This window comes from Hermetia illucens, chromosome 1 (genome assembly GCF_905115235.1).
Source record: "Hermetia illucens chromosome 1, iHerIll2.2.curated.20191125, whole genome shotgun sequence".
In the NCBI taxonomy this organism is placed as follows: domain Eukaryota; kingdom Metazoa; phylum Arthropoda; class Insecta; order Diptera; family Stratiomyidae; genus Hermetia; species Hermetia illucens.
The window spans coordinates 172,114,573-172,138,596 of NC_051849.1; the positions used below are offsets into that span (position 1 = coordinate 172,114,573).

At 43.0% G+C, this 24,024-nt stretch overlaps 1 protein-coding gene across 11 annotated transcripts in view; it reads right to left on the bottom strand.

The window, feature by feature from the left end:
- Positions 1 to 19,295, bottom strand: part of LOC119647229 — a 233,758-nt gene extending 214,463 nt beyond the window's left edge. For 4 of the 11 annotated variants that reach the window (XM_038048078.1, XM_038048065.1, XM_038048070.1 and 1 more), the window contains exons 1-5: positions 18,899 to 19,295; positions 18,517 to 18,618; positions 17,976 to 18,417; positions 17,791 to 17,878; positions 5,365 to 6,361 (exon numbers count right to left, since the gene is read on the bottom strand). The gene's annotated coding sequence lies outside the window, so the exon portion shown is untranslated. Of the gene's footprint in view, positions 1 to 5,364; positions 6,362 to 17,790; positions 17,879 to 17,975; positions 18,619 to 18,678; positions 18,752 to 18,898 lie in introns of all 11 variants that reach the window. The other 7 variants (XM_038048074.1, XM_038048075.1, XM_038048069.1 and 4 more) reach the window with 6 other exon arrangements.
- Between the last annotated feature and the right edge of the window lie 4,729 nt (positions 19,296 to 24,024).

The window sequence follows — 24,024 nt, forward strand, 5'->3', positions numbered from 1 at the left end:
GCACAGCCCAGCGTTGGTCCGATCGATTTCGTTCTAGTGCAGGGGATGTCGAAGGTACACTCCATACTGGTAGGCCAATCATCGTAAAAACCGATAAAATCGTCCAAATCATCCAAGTAGACCGCTCGATTGGCCAGGAACGGGGTATAGACCATAAAACCGTTTGGAACCATCTGCAGAAGATTGCATTCCAAAAAAGCTGGATGTTTGGGTGCCACACGAGTTGACGCAAAAACCGAATCAACGCCTGCGATGCACTGCTGAAACGGAACGAGTTCGACCCATTTTCGAAGCGGATGGTAAATGGTAATGAAAAGTGGATCACGTACGACAACCTCAAGCGAAAAAAATCGTAGTCGAAGCGCGGCGATCGCCAAGCCCGGATTGAGGGCCAGGAAAGTTTTGCTGTGTGTTTGATGGGATTGGAAGAGAATCATCGACTAGGAACTGCTCAACTATGGCCAGAGCCTCAATTCGGGCCTCTACTGTGAGCGACTCGGCCGTTTGAAGCAGGCGCTTGACTAGAAGCGGCCAGAATTGATTAATGGGAATGGTGTTGTATTCCACCAGGACAACGCTCGCCTCACACATCTTAGATGACCCGCCAAAAGCTACGGGAGCTCGGATGGGATGTCCTATCGCACCTACCGTATACTCCGGACCTGGCACCAAGTGATTACTATCTCTTCCGATTCATACGAAACGCTCTTGGTTCTACTAAGTTGGCCTCAAAAGAGGCTTGCGAAAACTGGTTGGGATAACGAAGTTGTCTTCTAAATGGCAACAAGTTTGCGAACAAAACGGCGCATATTTGACTTAAATCGGATACTACAGCTTCCTTACATGCTGTAGATGTTTAATTTAGTAAGGAAAGCCGGCGATTCAATCACTCATGCCTTTTGTTAGGTCAATTGTACTATCCCCAGAGAGTGCCTATTCAACGGAATCCCACATACAGTATTGGCAGGCTCTTGCGAATCGGAGAATATTTTTCAGAGACAGAGGGTGCACAGACTCTTCGATGAAGAAAACCTTACCGAGGCACTTTCGTCTGAGGTCTGAGGAGGTCGAACAGCTGCACATAAAATGCAGGGCCGTCACTTTCCCCACATGACTTCATATAGCTACTCCAATTTTTCCCGTGTGGTAGTTTCAGGAGCAGCGTCCCGGTAAAAGCCTTACTTGTGTTGTTATTCCCATTTCTTAAGGGGCAACAAAAATGGAGTTCTAGGCCTCGAGTTCCTTCACAAAAATTTTCCCCTGCCGATAGGACTTCGTGAATCCTTGCAAATTTCACTCTTCAGAGTAGACTTGTCAGTGGAAGGCCGGATGCCAAAAACTGGCTCTGGCCCCACCATTGTGGATCCAGACACTTGGTGAGTCAATCTGTTAGCTTCCTCGTTACTAACGATGTTCCAATGCCCCCAATTCACCCACATCACAAATTTTTATTTGAGTCTGCCAAGTTTCAAGAGCACCTGGTGACAACCCCACACCAACTGACTTGATATATCGCCGCTGTTCAGTGTTAATAATGCTGCCCGACTATCAGAGCAGCTTCAAATGGTGCGACTCCGTCATTTTCTTCTTTGTCTGCTGCCAATAAATGGCATATATTTCAACGTGATATATGGTCGTCCTTTTCGAGAATATGCACGCATTCGATCTGCCTTCCATGAGATTACTAGGCTTGGAATCCCAAAAGACTCGTGGCCATTTTTCGAGCAATCTTCCCTTTTTGGTGATTACGACGGTGTATGTCATTTGAAAGACGGACCTGAAAACCATATGACGATCAGGCATCAGAGCTACCTAATGTTTGGCAAAGGATTTCCACATGAACGCATGGTGGTATGATTGACCACCTCTCCTCGTGCAAATGGTATCAAGCCTATATGCGTCGTTAACTGCTTTCCGATTCACCTCCAAATAAATGCCGGGTAAGGGATAGCTTTAGGGGTGGATTTAACGAATATCGCGGTGCTTTAATAATATAATAATAAGACAGCCGTCTCCTATGAATCTAAAAGTTCATTCTCGACCACCAGACGATGCAAGCATACATCAAAATGGGTTTTATTAGCCAATTTCAGCTTACAAAAACTGTTCCGCTCGAAACGTCTCACCATAGGGTCAAAGCTCTTACTGTACAAGACAATGATCTTGCCAGTCCTCATGTATTCGTCGGAGACTTGGGTTCTTAGCAAGAAGAATTGCGAACTCTTGGCCGCGTTCGAGAGAAGAATCCTCAGAAGAATTTTTGACCCCCTACATGAGGATGGACTATTCCATAGCCTATATAACAACGAAATCTATGTACGATACCATGACCGTCAGGTTGTGGATAAAATCCGGCTCAATAGGTTACGATGGGCGGGTCATTTAATCTATGTGGATGAGGATGATCCCACCCGGAAAGTCTATAAGGGCAATATCTATGATAGAAAAAGAAGACGAGGCAGACCCTGCCTGAGATGGAGCAATGGCGTAGGTCAGGACGCCAGACAGCTTTTAGGGATATCGAATTGGTGGATCTCGACGCAAAACTGGGATGTCTGGAGTTCCTTATAAGGGCAGGCCTAGACCGTATATCGGTTGTTGCGCCGTTGATGATGATGATACATCCAATCAATCTGTTTTCGTGAAAGCCCTCAAGTCTTGCCTATCGCAATTCTACAGTACCAGAGCAATCTACAGGATTTCTAATATTATTTCTGGATATAGTACTTCCACGTTAACTTGGAATCGAAATGTATTCCTAAATATTTGGTCGATTGTACCAGATAGATTTCCGCCCCTGATGGGATAAGTAACGTGTAGCTGTCCCACCCGACGTCCCTAGTGAACAAAACTAATTCAGTCTTCGTAGCATTCACTGTGAGTCGGTTACGGAGGCAACAACTATGGATTACATGCAGAGTTGTATTTAAGCAGTCACATACTATCTCCGCAAACGTTTCAATAATTTCTACAGTTAGATGGTCGCCAAATGCTTGTGCGAGGACCTTTATGGCCTCCAAGAACAATAGCAAGATTCACACAGGAACAATAACAGAGCAGGAGAATTCCTCCCTGGAAGCAACCCCTAAGACATCCTATCTCAATGTCCGACCAGTATGTGAGTCTTTTCTGACTCCAGCACGTGAAGGATCTACCTGATTAACAAAAAATCGATTCCATGCAATCATGCTGTTCCACAAATCAACACGAATGAGGCATAATTGAAAACACTTTCGATGTCCTAACGCGCATTTTTTTTCGAGCATCGTCTTCTCAGTTTTTACCGTGAGCTCATAGACTGGAATCACCCCAAATAGTGGTCTATGCTGAAGATGTAAATATCTTGGCACCACCGAAGGGGGGCGCAAAAGAAGCACTTGTAAAGCTCGACTAAATATCAAAGGGGATAAGCCTTGAAATAAGCGAAGACAATACCAAAATCTTAATATAAACCATAAAAAGACGCCAATCAGGCAAAATAAGGTAGTAAACGATTGCAAAAAGTCGGCAGTTTTAAGCACTCAAATGCAACTCTCACAAAGGACAGAAACCAAATAGACCAATAGGTGGATCATGCTCGCCTACAAATCATTCCACCTTGTACTACCAATTTTTAAAAAAAATTTACACAGGAAAGCAAAAACCATAATATATAAAAATTTAATTCAGGTTGTCCTGTGTTACTGCGAGAAGGCGCGGTCGATAAACCAAACCGAAAACCAACATATCAATGCTTTTGAGTGTCGAAAACTCAGGAGAATCATAGGCCCAATGCAAGTGGGCGGCAAGTTGTATCAGTTATCCGAAAACTCCAGTGGACAGGCCATATAGAAGGTATGGACAATAAAGGAATTCCCAGGCGCCTACCCAAAGGCAAAGTGGAAGGAAAACCACCACCACCTGGAAAACAGGCAAATATATGGGAGGAATCAGTGAAGCAAGGAAGCGAAGACTTCTGAAGACCAAGGACATCGCACTGTAGCGCCATAGAAGGAGAAGAAGCGTTAGCCAATTATGAGAACTACTCATCTCCTCTATTTTTTATCTCCAAATTCTACAAATAAAAGACATAACTGTCAGACGAATCTTTTCCGTCAAGTTTCAGAAAGGATTGGATTCTATGGGAAAAAAAGAAGCTGTTTGAACGCGAACTATGGGGATCGGACACGACTGAGAGGCAAACAGGAAATACTCAAAAGAAAAAATATACTTTTTAAAGGGCAAATATAAATACTAATTAAGTGGTAAATATCGCAAGGATAAGATAGTAATAATGAGCCACCACTAAACGATGTCAATCATAGACTTACCAAGCAAGGTTACCAAGAGCAAAATATCTTCAAAATAAAGATATTGTCGCCAGGGAAGTTTCGATGAGGCATTGACCAACCCTGGAGTATTGGACTTTTTTAAAATTCGTCGGATTTCCCCGTCTTCATATCATAATATATTCGCATTTGTCGCAACGGGGAATACCCAAATACATGGAAGCACATTTCTGAGAGAAACTTGATGTCAGCTATAATATTGTCGAGCTGAAGAACCAAGTCTCCAAGTCCATATGAATTAATGGCTTGGTTAGTCTAATCCTACTATAATAATCTTCCCACTGGATCACAATACATCTCAGTGCTCTAATGGGAATTTCCATGCATCATGTTATCGTTCTAGCAATTCCACAGAAAACCTATGTAACCAAACTAGTTTTAGGAACAATTATTCCTCTTCTAAGCTACATTTTGAAATGTTTTATGTCTTCAGAATATTTTTCTTCTGAAGACATAAAACATATACAATATCTTCGGAATTTCCAATAATTTCTACCGTCCGTTCTTTCGTATCATACCCATGAATAATTTATGAAGTAACTATCTTATATCACACTCGCTAGACGTACCTCATCCATAATACCAAATCATATCAAAATGGCCCCTACTAACCCACATCTACTCTATCAATATTCTAAAACTTGTTCATGTAAATTGCATATTGTTACAACATGCATATCATCCGTCTGTCTGTCTGCTAGTCTGCTTCAAGTTCAAGGTCAACCATGTGAAAAGAGTTATAAATCTCAGAAAGTTAATTAATCCACACCATCGTAATCGGAGTCGTATTCATCGTCGTTGCAGCCATCATCATTTTTGCACTAACCAACCGCGATAGCATTCGCAGATACCAAGTCATTGCGGGTGCGAAGAGTAAGAGGTTGCAGATGTAGTCAGTGTCAGTGTTGAGCTTGCAAGAGCTCAACAAAAAGCAAACCACAAACGTGTAAAAAAAAGAAAGAAAATATAGCCACTATCCGCCCGACTAATGATAATTTACACCTGAAAAAAAACGACAAACAAACGTGGAACTCACCTGAAGTCAAGCGGTTGCACCAGCTAGACCGCTAGAAGCGGCACAGGCGGCGCAAAGTTAGGCGCGGTGTTGTGTGAGAGACCGCGAAATCGGTAACGGCTGCCAAGTGAGACGCAGAGGTAAGGGAATAGCTTAACACAGCCAGCAATCAATTCATGCAATTCCACGGTCTCCGATGATATAACTTCGATTATAATCGCAAGTTGTTAGCACTCGTATTCCACAAACTATGGTACCCTCAGTGTGGTATATAGTACGCATGCTCGTCTCTGATGATCCACAACCAGCACAATAGGTCACTTATGCAGAACGTGTTTTTGGGGGAGAAGTGCACTCTTGGTATACCGAAATATAGAAGGCCCCAGATCGGAACCTGGTGGTGCACACTTTTAAGCTTCTCAACCGGGTGGTCCAAGTTTTAATGAATGGAATCTTAAGATATTTTTTAACAGGAATAGGACGTCAAGTCATTCAACACAAAAACCAATCTTGTTTTCATCGTTTAAACGCAGCAGATATCGAGTCACCTTCACTTTTTCGCACTTGATCAGCGACCACTAAGCACACACCTTACAGCGGAATGCCCACTAATAATGATAAACACAATTCTCAAATTCTCACTTCTTATTTTCTTCCGAGGCTTGAATGCACAAGGTCACCACATTACCGTCACCACCCACCTACACAACTCTTCACGCGAATCTTCTTCAGTCCCGTCGTCACCGCAATTTCTTTGAAGAAGCGCGTTTCTCAGTCTGCACATATTCCGCACAATATCGCGTAAGCGCGTAAAATATGGCAACCAAATATCGGTCACTGGTGACAAACAAGACTGGTGGACTACGCAAAGTTCAGAAGACGAAGAACTTGGAGCATCTGAGGGAAATCTAGCCGAAGCAGAGGAGGCTAGAGTCTTTTGAGGCTGGTGTAGCGTAAAAACAGGGTAGGAGCAGCCGGAGCAGCAGCTGAGACAGCGTAGCACGGCGCGCACGTCCAACTGAAATGAAATCAAAAGTGTGACACACTGAACAGTACGGTAAGCGAAGCAGTATGACACGAATTAATGCTAGACGGCCGTACCGTACCCGCGTCGCGAAATCAACGATAGCAAGCAGAAGAAGCTGCGCTTCAACCAGCTTCAACTTCCAAGAAGAGAACTAGAGTCGCGCCAGTTCGCCGGAGCAGCAACAAGAAGTAAGAAAGCTGCTGGCGAGCTAATCAGATTGCGCAGCTGATCGAAGGAAAGTAAAGATGCGCGAACACCACCTAACTAGCTGGTTCACTCTCGCTCTCCTAGATGGTATTCCACGGGATGACGCAGTTTGCCTTTGTTGTTGTTGCCTTGCATTTCTGAAGGTATTCATTGGCACCTTCGCAGGAACGCATGATAAGATTTGTAAAGGGACCTACGAATTCCAGTCAACTCATCTATACCTTATCGTGGTACCGAGAATAGCATTAGGTGCAACAAAAGAGAAAGAATCAGCCAGGCTGCGGTGGTTGTTCCATACCCTTAGTTTTTATCTTTGTGATCTTTAAAAGGTACGCTCATCACAATGCAATTGTTGCATTCTGTACATGGGCTGCTAAATTCTCACTCAACACCGAGCCTCACACAATCAAAAAATGCAGATCGAGAACGAGTGCCATGCAAACAACGACAACCTAATGTCATGGCTTCAAATCTATTCGATTCAACACTAATTCAATAAATTTCCCAGTATAGAACCACCAAGGTATCTTCTATCGCTCAATTTTATTCCAACAAGACTGGAGCGAATCGGGCACTGTGATATCAGCACGGCAAGCTCGTACGCTTGATTACCTCCTCCTATAGTCTTCTTATCAGCATGAACGTGATAGTGAACCATCTAAGTCTGTCTAAGCGCACTAGCACTAGAGCAACATTAGCGTTACCACTAGACGTGGGCTCTCTTACAAAGCGAGAGAACACGCTAAATATACCTACAAAGTCTGAAATTGAAAATATCTGAAGCGGCGGGCCTAGCACAATGAGGTTGCTTGGGGACGCCGAGCTAGCAGCGGAGGAATTGGTCGTTGAAATGGAAAGCCTCAGCAGCAGCGCAGGCGAGCACTGTGCTACCAGTCGATTTAGATACACCGCGAAATCAACGTTTGTTCCACGTCCAGGCCGACCAACAACTCTTGGACTATATAATTCATTTAACATATTATTCCAATTGCATGCATGACCATACGTAAAGAATTACAGTAGCACCGCTGGGTATTTGGACAAACGAGCAACAGACTAGAAGACTACAAATTGTAACTCTAAGATCGCCCTGAGCGTTTCAAGTGTTCGCTTTTCCCAGCATCATGCACATACCTGAATCAATGGGCGACCAAAAAATGATAAATAATAGTAAAACTATATTTTTACGTATCAGTGCATATATCTTTCAAACCATAGAACTATTAATTTTTTTAATTGTCGAAATATGTGGACCAAAATGAAAATAAAAGTATTTAATTTTCCTCGATCTTCATTGCATTAGAACAATATATTTTTTGAATATTTCTAAATCATCACTATCTTAACTAGTGCCAGATTTCACCTAATGAGTCAAGTAAGCTTTGGTAATTCCAATGACAGTAGTAGAACTATTCGAAGTTGAGGAAAAACATTCGCCAAACAAACCCCACAACATTAAACATGAATTACATATTTATAACTATATTTTCGGATAATATTACAATAAAGTACTACAATGTTTGGAATCTACAAACCTCGCTCGAAGCAACTATCCATATAAACTGGCGGACACCGACCAGCCATAATAAAAGCACTGCCCCAAATGGAAATGCGAAGCTCCTTTCAATTATGGTATTCAAAACCACCTAAAAATTTAAGATTACGAAAAAAATTGCATCTCTATCTTCTTTTTTTAGGACTTTTTACCGTTCAAAAGCGGGGCGAGGCTTACAGATCCCCATCTAGCGTATCGAGCCATCGCTCTTTCTGTCGGTCTTTTGGTCGCTTACCATCGACTTCGATGTTCAAACCGATCGCTAGCGGGAATCACGTGACCATATCATCAAAGACGCCTTTCTCACAACTTTTCCACGATCAATGTAACCACATATCTTCATTTCAGATGTGATCAAGGCATTTTAAGCCACAGGTCCAATGCAACATCTTCGTCTCTATTACCGCAAGATGCCGTTCATTACCCTTTATAGTCGCCCAACACTCAGAGCGAACAACATTGCGGAAAATTTTAAATTTGAGGCGTCCGCAAAGAACATCAGTTATGGAACGGCACCTCATCCAGGTTGCGCTAATGCGTGAAGCAAATTCATAACGTAGTTCTTTATTGGCTGACAGCGTTGACCTGAGGTATTTAAATCGCTCAGTCCAGAAAGTGATAGTGTCTGTTTCATGGGGATCAATCGTCAAAAATTCATTTTTATTCAGATTCAATCTAAGACCACGAATGATGATGGTCATTCCATTTCTGGACAGGTTACTCGAGCTCATAGGAAAACATCATCTGCATAAAGCAGTGTACGAGTATAATGCGCTGAAGACGTTGTATATCCGGTGTGACAGTGTCCATAACAAGAACAAAGAGGATTAGTGAGAGGGCGCTTCTTTGATAAAGACGGACAGAGACACGAAGCGGTTTTAATATACCCGCCACACTTCGCAGTTTATTTTTCGAATCGTCATAGAGCAATTGGGGCCAGCGCACGAGTTCTTCTGGCCCCAAGTGTTGTCGCAGAGCATACTAGATGAGTTCGTGTCACACACTGTCAAACGCTTTCTCTAGATCCACGGTGTTTCTCCATGAGTAACCTTGCAGCGTGTATTGCGTCAGTAGTTCCGCATGCCCCTCAATAGCAAGGAAAGCTTAACAGCGACGAAAAGCCTTCACGATAAGGCTAAATGCTCAACGCTCATCACTCACGTATTGTCTATTGAACCGTCCTTCACAGCAAAAAAGTAAGAGGAACTGAAAGTTAAACCTGTGGTTAAGCAAGATCGAGCATGCGCATCCTGATCTGTTCGAAACAAGTTTTGCAATGCAGATTTGCAACTCCAAACCGCGGGCCTCACTATATGCGTAGGCCAGTTAGTATCTGCAGATTCCGAGCGTTAGTTCAAGTTCATCAATTACTGAACTAGCGATCACCAACCCCGAAAAGGGATGTAGGAAGCATCCCGAATACGCAGAATCCCAGCGAAGGAAACAACCCAAGAACAATCGTCCGTCATAGGCTCACCTCATCACAGCAATTAAATTAACTATAATGAAAATCGCTGCATTCAGTTCTATTATACAGTGGCGATCCAAGGCTATAAGCTATACAGGACCTCAGCAACCATGCAATTCCCAGACTTCTGTCTGTTCCCTGAGCAATTTCTGACAATTTACGAATTCTATTTCAATGCCGGGATAGTGACGCTGACTTCCGGAAAATTCCTCTCCATTTAACTTTTCCTAACTATAAACATCCTTGAACTTTTCTAAGCTATCATAACTTCACTTGAAACAACCTTGGGTTTATATACGCCAAATCTATTAATTACAATTCTAATCAACCCTTCGTCGTTTCTTGCGTAAGCCAGTCCTGCTCAGCTGCCAAATCGTGATTCCCGATAATAGGCGGACGCTTAAACGCAAGGCACGAGGCACGAGAGGCTAACCGTTGATCCTACTACGCAAAGCGTCTTCCCTTTTAGCATGACTCTCCCTATTTACAAGGGGAGGATTTTTATATTGTATGCCGCGAAAAGCTTCATTACCACAACCTAGTTGTTTGTTTTTCTATTTCCTCGATAGAACTTTGAATTTCTAAGAGACATGCACCCTTAAATTATTTCATTAATAATTGATGGGTGATCCATTAATAATAAACGAAATATAGTCTTATAGAAAGACAAACAAGTCTTTCATTTCCGAACTCCATAGCGAGGGTCCCCAGAGTGCTCAATTTCTCTATCTTGAGCGGGATTTCTACGATACAAGCTGAATATTCTGGGCTTAAGCGAAAGAAGATAGTGGTACTCGGGATGGAACCCCTCTCCCTCTTGTCACACTAATGACAATGTGCTTTTGTACTCCGGAAAGCCAAGGGGCAGCAGACGCGATTCCAGTGTCAGCTTGGTTCAACTGACCAACATCGCACGAGCAATCAGATGGACAACTTCGCCATCAGCAGTAGATTTAGGAGGGTCCCACCATCTGATGGTCGCTAACGTTCTCTTGCATTCGTTTGCATATTTCGTCCTCCACTTCTCGTAGGGGTGGGCCCTTAAGTTCAACATCGACCGCCTGTATGATCCAACGTTCGCTCAACAGTGAGAGAATTTTTTTGCCGAACTGACGACAGATATACTGAGTAACTCACCTGAGAATATCGATCAGTATTGGGCTGCCATAAAAAATGCTCTATTATTGGATGCTACACAGGTCATCTGTCTCGTTCCGAACGGTCATCATAAGATCTAGCTGACTACGAAATCGTAGCAATGATTTCAGAAATGTATCACTGTATCGGCATCACAAAAAAGTTTGCATGTGGTCGCAAATCTTTCGATGGTCCTGTGAAGGACGTCAACGGTCGGCTTATAATCCACGATGACGAACAGGAGGTGGAAGAACACTTCATCACAGCTCTTAGCCTTCTCTTGTGGATGAAATGGCTAGTCGCCATAACGGACAGTTCCTCCAAGCACAAGAGAAATCATTTCGGTCAACAATGCACTCAAACGGAGTAAAGCCACTGGGCTTGACGATCTCCCTGCAGAGTTATTTATCGCTGCACCTGCACCTGCATCTGTTATTTATTATTCCTGTTATCAATGACGTTCGTGGAGGAATTCAGCGGACAACGACATCTTTCCTCAAACATCTCGACCACGGTCACGACATCCGTTTGTTTTACCACCCGTTTATGGATCTTGGCCAAATAGTTTTATATTGGGAAATAGTGTCAAGTAGTGCTAGACTGAAGATAAACACCAACAAAACCAAGATTCTCAGTCTGACGGATCATCGCACTCATCATATCTGCATTAATAGGCAGAGCATCGAAGATGTCGAGCAATTTGTATATTTAGGAAGTATGGCTCCTGGTGGATGTTGCCCGACGCATTGACAGCGCTGGATCCGTTTTTGCTGGCCTGCCTAAAATCTGAAAATACAGTTATTACCACACCGAGATCAAGTTGAAACTATTCTGTGCTAGTGTTCTTTCTGTGTTACTATATATATTTGAATATCACATGGAAAGTGAACCCCAATGTTACTCAAAAGCTCCAAGTCTTCGTCAACACCTGTCTGCATTGTACCATCGGAGTACGTTCACCAGACACTACCTCAAACGACTTGCAATTGCATTGCAGGCTACGTCATGCAATGGAATCCACTCCCCCAAAATAGCCCACGAGTGGGTCGCCCCAAGGACACTTGGCGCAGAACCGTAGAGGAGGAGTACCGGCGTCTAGGAAAGTCGTAGGGGAAGCTGAAGCGCATTTCAGGTAACCGGAAACGATGGCGAATAGGTGTGGTTAATGTCCTACACCCCACCATGGGGTAAATGGAAACCATATATTGTATGTATAACCTATTCTTCTTTAGCCGTTGCCTCATTCATTAGCGATGTCGGCCAGTCTGGATCGATTGCGCCGGTCATAGGCCTAAACTGAATTAATCATACCCACAGTAGCCTTTCTTCTCGACTTCACCAAACTTGAGCCAGTACCTCCTTTATAAGCCAGTTAAAATAACCCACACTTCTAGAAGCTAATTTTTGGAATTCATCCTCCCATTTAAAAACAACGATGGTATGGATAATTTTAAAAATATTTTAAGAAACTCCCTTGAGGGAACTGACCTTGCACTATACAAGAAACACCAATAAGGTCGCACTATTTAGGAAATACTACGAATAAAAACCGTTTACTTTGAAAATTGCCAGTCCAAAGGCATAGAGATGAGTAAGGGTGCTAACGACTTCATCCCCAAAATTCGACCGAGTCTGAAAGAGCGGAGAAAAAGAGCATTAGAGTTCTTCACTTTAAGGAAGTACCATTCTATGTCAAGGATACGCTTGACATTCATATCAGGAGATGCATGGCTTATCTAATACGGTTGACATCAACCAGTACTGACAACAGGTTGAATAAGTGTTCAACTCTTCGCCAAGCTCAGTTTTTGATGCAAGGATGACGATTTTCTTAACTCCTTTATTACTGAGTATAAAACTTGAGTTGCGCCTACACTCCTAAAGCCAAAAGACACATCTTAACAGAGGCACCAAACTTTTTCACTCTCCAACAGAAAATATTTCGGGAGCATGAAGGCATGATCTTCATTAAACAGATTTCAACGGAAAGACTAGTTAATCGTCCCTTTTCAACAGCACTGTCGACATTTGGAACAGTTCTGCCTATCAGCACCAACAGTTCTGCCTATCAGCACCACTGAAGTCACGGAAGTAATAAAACAAATGAAATCGGCTAAAGCAGCAGGACCTGACGACATGGCAGGTGAGCTCTCGAGAGCGAGGAGCTGAGGCCCAAGACTGAATTTGACTAAAACAGCATTTTTGATGACTGACCCCAATATAAACAGGCACCTGTCCAGAACTAGGCGGTTTAAATACCTCGTATCAATGCGATGTTAATAGTGAATTACGTTTTGAAATTACTTCACGCAGCAAAACAACTAGGATGAAGTGACGTTTCACAACTGGCGTTCCTTATAATCGACGAATCAACAGACGCCTCCAATTTAAAATCTACGGCAGCGTTATTCGTTCTGTCGTCCACTATGGTTCTCAGTGTTGGCCGACTATAAAACGTTATGTTGGACCAGTGGCTTCACGCGATGGTCACACCCTAAATGAGGACATCCGTGATCGGTATGTGGTTGCATCGACTGCGGAGAAATTACAAGAGAGTTATCATCGATGGACAGAGATGTAATTCGTGCTGACGAGAAGTCACTTTTGAAGGTTGGTCTCAATATCAAAGTCGATGGAGAACAACCGAAGGGCCGGCCGAAGCAACGCTGGTGTGATACCCTGAATGGCGAGCTTTGTGTGATATTCCATCCAGATCGAGTTTTTGACCGAACAACATGATGCAACCGATAAAGATGAGCCGAGCCCGCTATCAACGGAACAAAGGCTGAAGAAGATGAAGGTTAAAATATAAAAGAGAAATAAATGTCTGAAAATTTCAAAAATATATGCAATCTTCTGTGAATCTACCTAGTGAACACTACTGCCAGTTACTATTTTCTTAGCCGCAGTCGTCATTTTCCTAGTTAAACTCAACTCGTTGATAGCCTGTAAGGCTGAGCACCGCTGGTCCTTCAAACATTGTCCTTATCGAAATATCTATTTCCAGTTACATTTAATTAGTGGTGCAACGGTCCAAATGTGAAGGCCTTCAGGGATCTTCGCAGTAAGAGGTAAGAACTTCATGTTGTTTCGGCCATCCTTTTGGTAGCTTACCATGAACTTCGATGTTCACACCAATTCTCTTCAGCGCGATTTACCATACCATCGAAGACGTAATTTTTCCACGATCGATGCAAACCCATAAGCACACCACAGAAGCATCGAGGCTATATAAAACTATAGCCAAAGACATGGCAACATTATCTGTCTGTCTAAAGAAGGAAGATGGGACATTTACGGAAAATGAGGAGAACAGAATACATCTGCTTCTCATAACTCATTTCCCTTAGCCCTAACCCACGGTGGAAGGGAATAGCATTCGCTTGACACTGTCTTGGGGTATATACCAAGGCCATGGAGGCGGGCAAGAGGGGTCTTTATTCCGAAAGCGGGTAAAAGGGATCCTTTTCACACTAAACCTTTCAGACCAATCTGCCTGACATCGTTCATACTCAAAAAGGTCGTAGACAACCATATTAGAACTAACGTTCTAATACGCAATCCCCTACATCCATGCCAATACGCTTACGAGACAGGATGGTAAACCGAAACTGCTCTATATCAGCTGACGAATATATTACCGGATGCCATAGAAAGAAAAAAAACCGTATGCGTTTTTGGACACCGAAGGAGTAGAAAACAAATAAATTTAGAGCAGGCAAGTAGAAGTACCGGTACAAATTCTATTATCATGAGCACTACTCAAGGTTGTCCGCAAGAATGACTATTATCATCATTAATGTGGAGTATGGTAGTTGATGAACTCCTAGGAGAGTTACACGTCCAGGGAGACGCTGATGATATTGTGTTAGTCTGTAGGGAAAAATATGAGGATACCCCATGTCACGGAATTCAAACCGGACTGCGAGTCACTAGTTAGCAAAAAGGCGGGGCTTCGGGTAAATCCAGCCAGGGTCAATTTATTACCATTCACTAGGAAGTGCAAGTTTGATCACCTGAGAGCCATTAGATTACATGGTATGGAGATGAAACGAGTAACAGAGGTCAAATATTTGAGAATCACACAAGAACAAAAATTACTCTAGAAAATACATGTTGAAAACATAGGTCGGAAAGGGCTCCAATGACTTGGAAGTCCATAGCAGGAAGAAAATGAGTAGCACCCCAAAAATGCTGCACTGTATATACACTGCAATAGTAAGGCCAATGATTACCTATGGGGTGGTAATCTGGAACTGCACAGTAGCTAGGGAGTTTCACAAACTTCAAAGACTAGCTTGCGTGTGTATCAGTGGAGCAATGAGAACATGCCCAGTGGCATCCCTAGAGATCCCTCTGGGATTGACTCCTCTCCATTGCACATATAGATGCAGACGAAAAGGGCGCTTTTCAGAATGTCCAGGAGTACCAGTTATGCGAGGAGCTGCCTAAATTGAAGGAAAGTTGATATTCTATCTAGGCAGGATCCTGAATTACTGATAACAAGTGATAACAAGATAACAAGGTTCCACTTCCACAAGAAGATTGAAAAGCATGGAGCGACTGGGCAAACTGGGAGGGTGTGATATTGACATGACTGATCGATTCCACGGATCCGACACATGGGATGACCCACTTAACACATAGACAGGGAAGGACGTCCCTTAGAAGCTTGGAAATTAAAACCTTTTAGCTTAGAGCAATAAAAGTCCTTAAAGCCAGAGAAGGAAGGAAGGAAGGCAATCGTGAATGAGACGATGAGTCTCAAGACAAAAACTTGTTTCAGCGGAAAAGGCTCGTAACCTGAAACTAAAGGAATTAAGTTAAATGCACCTTGGACCTAGCCGAGAACAAAGTTGAAACACTGGTACGTATATCTCTAAAGGACACAAATTAACCCTGATACACGCGGAACATATTGGAAAACATATCTTAAACACAGGTAGTTTATACTAAATGCCTACCAATTTGGCAAAACTTATTAGGTGAAATGCATGAAAATTAAAGTGCAAGATTGGGGAAAGAGAGACACAGTATATTTTGAGTTACTCAACTATGCTAAATCATACCTGACCTCACTTAGCGACAGGTTTTGCGACAAGTCGACCAAGAAAACATACTCGATGTCTTTCAAAAAAGTGATCATGCAATTTAACAAGGCTTGGAAAAGTACTAGGGAGTCCACATCAGTTGACGCGGTAAGGCGGACCTTGTCGAAAAATGAACAAGAGTTCTGGATGCGTCAGAACGTATGCAAATTAGGCCTTATACCCGTATTTGCATGCTTAACATTGGTACCTTCACTAATAAGAGTGACGAACGAAGCAACCAGATCACCGCGTGGAATAAACGTGGAGTCAACTAACAATATGATCCACAAATCGACCTCAGGGTTATTAAACCTCGGGAGCTATTCATTAACCAAGACACTTGGCTATGGAATGACGATATTCATGACGAAATCAGTAAGAACATACCCCTCATTCATAAAGCCAAGAAAGCGATCCCTTTACACGAACGCCCCATAAAAAAGGCCTTTAAGAAAAGCGGGACACCCAGGACGACGAGGGGGATCTATACCGGCTTATCAGAAGCCAGCATCAACGTGCACACACACCATTGCTCTTTTGTTCACGACAAGAAGAGTACTTTGCTTACAGACTCACGAGCAGCGATGGACGGAAGCACTTCCGCAAACATTCACGATATTTGAAACAATTCTACCTATTAGTACCACAGAAGTTGAACAGACAATGAAACGACAATGAAGCAATAAGATCTGACGATATCGCAGCTGAGGTATAGAAAGTGAAGGGCTGGAACCACACCCTGGCTCAGTGATTTCTTTAACCGGGTTATTGACGAAGAGAAAACACCATCTGTTTGGAGTGTGGCAGGCATATCAAAACGTCTTCGGGTCCCTATCAGTGTTCATCAGGGAACAGACTTCACTCCATTCCTCTTTGTTCTAGTTACGGACAATGTCATACGAGACATCCAACATCCACTCCTACTAGTCTATGCAGATGATCTTTATCTAGCGTATCACAACAAAACTGATCTCAAGCAGTAGCGGGCTGTCAATAACTGAACGATTTGAGTATCTCGGATCAATGAACGCCGCCTCTCGGTAATGATATGAAGATGTTGCGTTGGATTAATGCAATGCGCAATCGATATTAGGTCGCACTCATCGTAGAGAAGTTGCGAGAGTGACGTCTTCGGTCGCATGGGCATGTAATTCGAGGTAATTCACTCAATATCAAAGTCGATGGGAAACGACCAAAGAGCCAGCTGAAACAACGACGGCCTAATACGCTAGGCAGTGACTTAAAAGCCTCCCGACTCTACCTGCACCAAGCCCTTTCACCGAGAAAAACGATGAGCCGACCTTGCTACCGATTGGGGCAACGGCTAAAGACAGTATATTTGCATAAAGAACAAGGCAACTAATGGAGATGTTGCCGAAAGCGCCATTCTTTTTAAAAAACTGGGTGCTTTAAATTAAAGTAAAGAGAAGTCAAGAAAGAGGAAGAAAAGGTCTCAGGACGTCTTAAAAACTTAAACTTCCGCGGGCTTAAGTCTCAAGCAGGCAGTTGTTGTCCTGAATATAATTCACATCCATGTCGTGTTTAGTCAACGAAGAACACCTGGTAGTCACTTTTAGTTGCGCTTCTGACAAAAGTGAGTGAGTGTCTGATGAGTTATCTGCAGGCTTAACGATAGAAAGTGGAAACAGGGATATTCCCTGGGCCTGATGTTTTCCGGAACCCTGGAGTAGAAATTTAAAAAAGCGACAAACGCGTAATTTTCATTTCGAACCTAGTTTTTCCGCATAATTTTCAAACCGGGGCCGGATTTTCTCCCTCCGGCCATGGCTACCTGTCCATCAACCAAAAAAGTGGAAAAAAGTTTCTCTGTCATCAAGTGAATGTGGACTAAAAACACCCTCACCTCAATCCTTAAAGAAAAAAATTTCTAAGTTGCTTTTGGTAGGTAGTTTATACCTAAGGGTTAAATTCTTCTCAACGAACCTTCCTCTTAGTTACTCACCCTTAGATGTTTGAAGCCGATACAGCATTCCTTCTTATCGATTGCGGTCAAATATTTCTTCATCTTACTGTCAAGATATAACATTTTTCTTCATAAACGCACACATGGAAATATTATATTGTTAAAGTAGCCTTCGACTGATAACAACTACCATAAACAACAAAACCGAAAAAAATCAACCTTACTCATACTTCTGTTTACCGAAGAAGACTGTTGTTAACTGTTGGCTAATCTATTCTTTCATATTTCGCTCATGATTCCATTGTTTCACCCATTTTGGAAATCACACTCAGACCGAGATACGATTACAAGTTAAAGAAATTAAATAAACAGTTTAGATAAAACTTCGATTCCTTCAATAGACTTGTGCATGCAGACCTCATTGTTTAATCTCTTCTTATAAAAATTTCCCCTTAAAGCATGTGTAATCTTTCGAGTGGTATGCGCGCAGACCAAAGATAAAAAGTGTAATCGTTTTGCAGCCGCCGTCACCACCGCCGTCACCGCCGCCGTACAACTTTTCATTTTCAACTTAACACCTTATCAACAAACAGCCACCAGTAATAGCAACAACAACGCCAACAATAAGTGTATGATGTTGATGAGTAACGCTCTGCAACTTTAACTCTGCAATACAGCAATGGAGCCCAAGTCGGCTCCATATCGTGCTTAGATACTTGTTAGTACGTCGCTATCTGTATCTATGTATCTATAACAAATTGACACCTTTCAAGGGCCCGGGGCTCTTCCAATGTAGAACGGAAGATATTCATTTAACAACTGCATCTCAGTGGTTGATACGTTGAGGCACATGTGGACACGGGTTACCTTCGTGGATAGAACCAATTAGCTGTACCTATCACGCATTCTTGACCAAATCTATCTTACTGAACTAATCAAGCCTTCATCCCTTTACCCTAACACTTTGAAAACAGCAGTGGGGGTGAGAGTCGGGCTGAATCTTAAAATATATTAAATTATTCAAATTCCGAATAACATCGACAGAAAGACATAACATGCTAACTGCAATACGTGCTTTCGCACTGGCTGAAATTCTCGGCCTACCTTGAGAATATGTTAGTAGAATATTCTGATAAACGAAATTTACCTTCAGATTGCCAAAAATAACAGCATTGCCATCACCAGCGATCTAGCCATACGCTTCGGCTGCAAGGCAGAATATCGTGGAGTGCTTCAAAATATCTAATTACCCGCCAGAACTTCCTGCGCAAATTCTAACAAACCACCACGAAATAGCTGAACACACAACACTAGAAAAGAAGAAAACTACTCGGCCAAAGTGGCGACCATACTAAATAATAATTTGTCGAGCGTTTCAGCGTTTCTCTGGGCGTGCTGCGCTGTTGCTGCCATACCGTCGCTGCCGCTGCCTCAGCCGCTGCTACTCTTTGCTGCCAACAGGCAGAGGTTGCCCATGTGAATATGCTTCACAAATTCTATATGTAGTATGCATACTACGCAGGCAGATGCCTATTACTAGAGTGGGTCAGAAAACAGCAAGACTGGCCTGTAAGCAGCAGCAACATCGACGAGGACGACCTAATGCAGAAACTACGCCAGCTTACTAGCTGCACCGAATACTCACTAGATTACAGATCAGAATCGAGCATGACCGATACTGGTATCAAAGCTTTGAACATGTCCACTGATGCACAAATATTCTGTAATTATTCCTGTTGGAGTGCAGTTTCCCACCTTGAGAACCGTTTCGAGCACCACTTGTTATCTAACTAATAAACGGGGAAGCAACTTCATTCTTTGGCAGGAATATCGATTCTTTGTATTATCTAAGATGCGGATTATTTTAATCTTCGGATAGGAAGAAAAACACAGGTGCCCTGCTGATGTAACTCCTTCATAATCAGGTGTTACACTCATAAGTGGGCCAAAAATGATTCGAATTAATACATTCCCAAGTCACTTTTAAAGTGAAAGAAGGCTTCACTTAGTCTCGGCTTTATTCCGCTAGAATAATACGCTAGATCAAACCGTTTCAGTCCGATAACTACATGCGATAATTCGAGCTCCTTTTTGGATGTCGTCTGTTTACATACGGGTAGACCATTGAGGCTAGAAGTTTTCTTGCAACAATGGAATCGCCATCCGTGAGAACGTTGCTTCTATTAATATTTATCTGCAATTCATTCCACTTTTCCAATTTCAAAATCATTTTGGAATTTAGTGTCTGGTTGCTCTGGTCTGTTATACTTTAGGTTAAGACTGAGGTTGAGAGAAGGTTCATTCAACTGATTAGGAACTGCTTGCCGAGTCATGTTTTAGGGCTAAACGAATTTGTCGGGGGATGAAAGGAAACAACAACCTGAAGACGGTTCTCTCTGCACTGCAAAAGATGGTAACAGAGCTCCAAGTCAAAGTGGAACAGCACACGTCACCTTGGGAGCCTACAGTTTCAGTTTACGATCCTTATCTTGGTGGCCGGAGTAACCAAGGTGTACATTTTCCAGTATTACATGAATTCAAATTCGAAAAACCGAAAACGAAGAAAGCGTCGACGTTAACGGAGCATGCACTCGAAAATCCTCCAACGATTTGACCAGTAGCCATTTACGGGTGGCGCTGGTGAATAGTAACTCCGCTAATGACAAATTACGGCCGGAAGTATGGATCAGCGTTGAGGCTAGGCTGACGTAACTGCTCATCGAGCATCACCTCGACTGGAAGCAAGAACAGGGTAAAGTATCCTCTGCATTGATTCCCCCCAGGTGATCCATAAGTACCATATTCTACCACTATTTTATACTTCTTGGATTCGTGCATCGCTAAAATTAACGACACTTGGGAGGGGTGAAGCTCAAACTAGTTGACAAATCTGGCTACTAAGGATCGGCATGGATAAAGGCAAATTTGTCCAATACCTGTATGTTCAAAACCCCAGTATCCCCATGAACGACCAGTGTTGAAAAAGGACGAGAGAACCGAGGTAAACAGCCTTAACTTCTCTACATGAGTCGAGAATACTCGACGGCACTTGAAAAGGCGGACTATAAACTGAGGATCAAAAGCGATGCAGACACTGTCTGTAGCAGCCACCGCGTCTCGTGAGGTACTGGATTTCCCATGTTTCCTAGTGTTCGGATTGAGCCTATACGTCTAGCGACTCTTTAAAGACTCATCCCGTCTGCGTTCTGCGTTTCTTCCATTAATCTTGCATGGTACAGTACACGCATTTCTCTCGTCGGAATGTTGACCAAGATCGTGCCCACTACCAACAGTACTGCCTCATCTGATCTTATTTTAAAAACGCCCCGAACCCTAGAAGCCATCAACCAGTAAACCGGATTCGCCGCCCACACAGGCTAGACCCATAACAGAATAGACCGTACCACTTCGGCTAAAAGGAATCTTCGACAGCGTTTCAGTTCGCCGATGGCTGTAACATTTTTGCAAGCGCCGCAGTGGCAATAGCTACCATTTGACATGCATAATCTAGGTGTTCCTTAGATCAGTTACCCGCAGGTATTTGAAATCCGGCTTCGAAGGGATCGTATGTCCACCTACATCCACTTTCACAGTATTCTTCCTTCTACGGTTCGTTAAGGCTGCTACCGTTTTCTCATCCGCCAAGACAAGCCTGATTCTTTCAACACCGTCATCTGCGAAGCCGAGAGTCATAGTTTCGTCTTTAATAGGAAGAACAAGCACCCCATTATACATGGCATTTCACTGCAGGGGATTCAGCACCAAACCCTCTGGTACCCCTACTATGACGACGTGCTCATTAGGGTCCTAATCCATCCCATACCAGAGAGTCTTCTCCAAGAGGTAACTCCCGATTAGACCCGTCAAATCTCCAGGAACACCAGAGTCCCTTTAATTCCGATCCAGTTGGAGGAGTTAAATGCAGTTTTGACATTCAATGCCAATACGGCTCAGCCACCAAAACTCAACGCATTTTTTACCAGATTACCACCAAGCTTTTCGCATCCACCATAAATTGAGCATACCGAAACCCCTACTAGATCTCCGACAAGTCATTGCTGCTTTCGACGGTGGGTAGGAGTCGATCATCTTCCCCATTGTATCCAACAGAGAGATCAGGTAATATGATGATGGACCTTCGGGTGGCTTATTAGTTTTGGGAAGCAACAGCAACTTTTGCTTTTCTCACTGAGCAGGAGTTATTTCTTTCTTTTAGGCACAGAGGGGGAGGGCTTTGTTGTCGCCGATCTTACCACATATTTCTCGTAGCTCCTCGTCGGTTACTGGAGGTATCACGCACTCGTAGAGCTGAACATTTGCCTTCCGCTGTTTCGGTAATGAGGAAACAATCTCTTTCGGATGGTGCGGGCAGATCACCTGAGGTACTCACTACAGACTTTTCATTCCCACCGTGTACGAACTTAATATGGTCACACAACTGTTTTTTTCATCCTCCAGATGTCCTTTTAAATAGCCCCGCAGTTGTCTGTGTGCCTCTTTTCGATGATCGCTTTCGGATTTCCCTCCAATGCCTCCTTGCCTGGAAGCACATGGCTTAGAACGTTGCGATTTCGTTGTTCCACGAGTAGTTGGATTACCTACTGGGGAGCAATCGCCTTTTTGGTGTAGTAGCACCGCATGCTTCTGTTATCCATTAGGTGGTTCGAGTGAGTTTTTTTCGTTCCATCCAAGAATAGGTTGAGTTTGAACACTGCGGGGAACGTGTTCTCCTCAATAGCTTTCTTCGTCCACCCAGACAATCCACGCAGCATTCTGGGAGAGCCTATTTTCAAGCTCGATTCGCCCTTGATTTACACGCAGATTTACTGAGAATCGTCCGTCCGGATAGATCAGTGGTTAGAGCACTAGGCTACCGTACGAAACGTTGCGATTCAAACCCCATTCGTTGTAGTAGACTGCAGTGACTTGACGTCGGATACCAGTCGACTCAGCTATGAATGAGTTAAATCAGGATAATAATCTCGGGTGAACGCAATGCTGACCACGTTGCCTCCTACCTTTACGGTTTTGAATGAAGGGTTCTAACAAGCTTAAAGCCCCTGATACAATTGAATTGTCGCGCCAACGAAAATTATTATCATTTACTGAGAACAGTGATTTATTATATCGTATATTCTGATCCAAGTAAAGAAAAAAGTTGAAAAGCCATCAGCTATCAAAGGTGAAGATATAAATCGTATTGAAAAAGAAGTTAGGAGAATAAAACCGGAGAATGAGTAACGAGTACCAGAGCGCAAGGAAATTTAAGTAGTGTATATACGGTGCACGTACCTGATATTCAATTCGATGTTTTTCTAACAACTTATCTCTTAAGGAGTACCAGTTTGACGCAAAAGAGAAATGAAAGAGATGCCATATAGAGACATCATCATGATTTTTTCAAATTTTTCTGGTAGTTAGTTTCTTAGAATGGCCCCTTCATTTAAGTGGTCCCTTTATGACTTCCTCACTCCCCCATTTTGGAAAGGGCTAATCGAGACCTTGCATTTGATACCCACATGACTCGGTGAAAAAAAAATGTTACACGCCTCTTTTGCATATATGGGCCCCCCTTAAGTTCCTCATAGAACGATGAAAACACTGGCTGCGTGGGAGTTCACAGTTCCCACCTTCCCACCAAATTTAGTATCAATCGATTCAACCGTTTCTGAGGAAGTACCTGTGACAGACAGACAGTAAACCGCTTTGATAAGATGTTGTTTTCAACTAGCTCAAATAGATAACGCCACAATTTTTGGTCCCAAGTTTACTTTAGCGTGCTTGAAGACAAATATTGGCTGTGTCTTAACCTGGCCAGTCAGAAGTCTGGACTTCTAATGTCTAAAAATTAATCTTCGATACTGCTTGTGATAAAAAAATGGAAATTCACTCAAAAATCATCATCATTGCTTGCCAAAAATGTATCCAATTAAGTAAAAGGAACAATAATACAATGCGCAAATGGAGGAAAAAAGTTTTGTTGAACTTCATAATAAGAAGTCACTGCCGATTTCGTCCAGAACCATTAGACGCTGCTTCACCTCTGGCCTGGGAGCAGCGTTACTGAAAGTAGCTATAGGTGGTAATCGCTCCTTTACCCTTTATAGTCGACTAACACGACATAAGTGCGAATTATATCCAAGTGTAATCCCCCTCTGTGACCAATTGGGAAGAAAACTTCCTTCCACATTTACGGTTTACGGACTCCCCTTTTTGGAGCTAACTACCCAAATTTTCAAAAAAGTGACTGACGGCATCGTCCAGCGCGTGTAG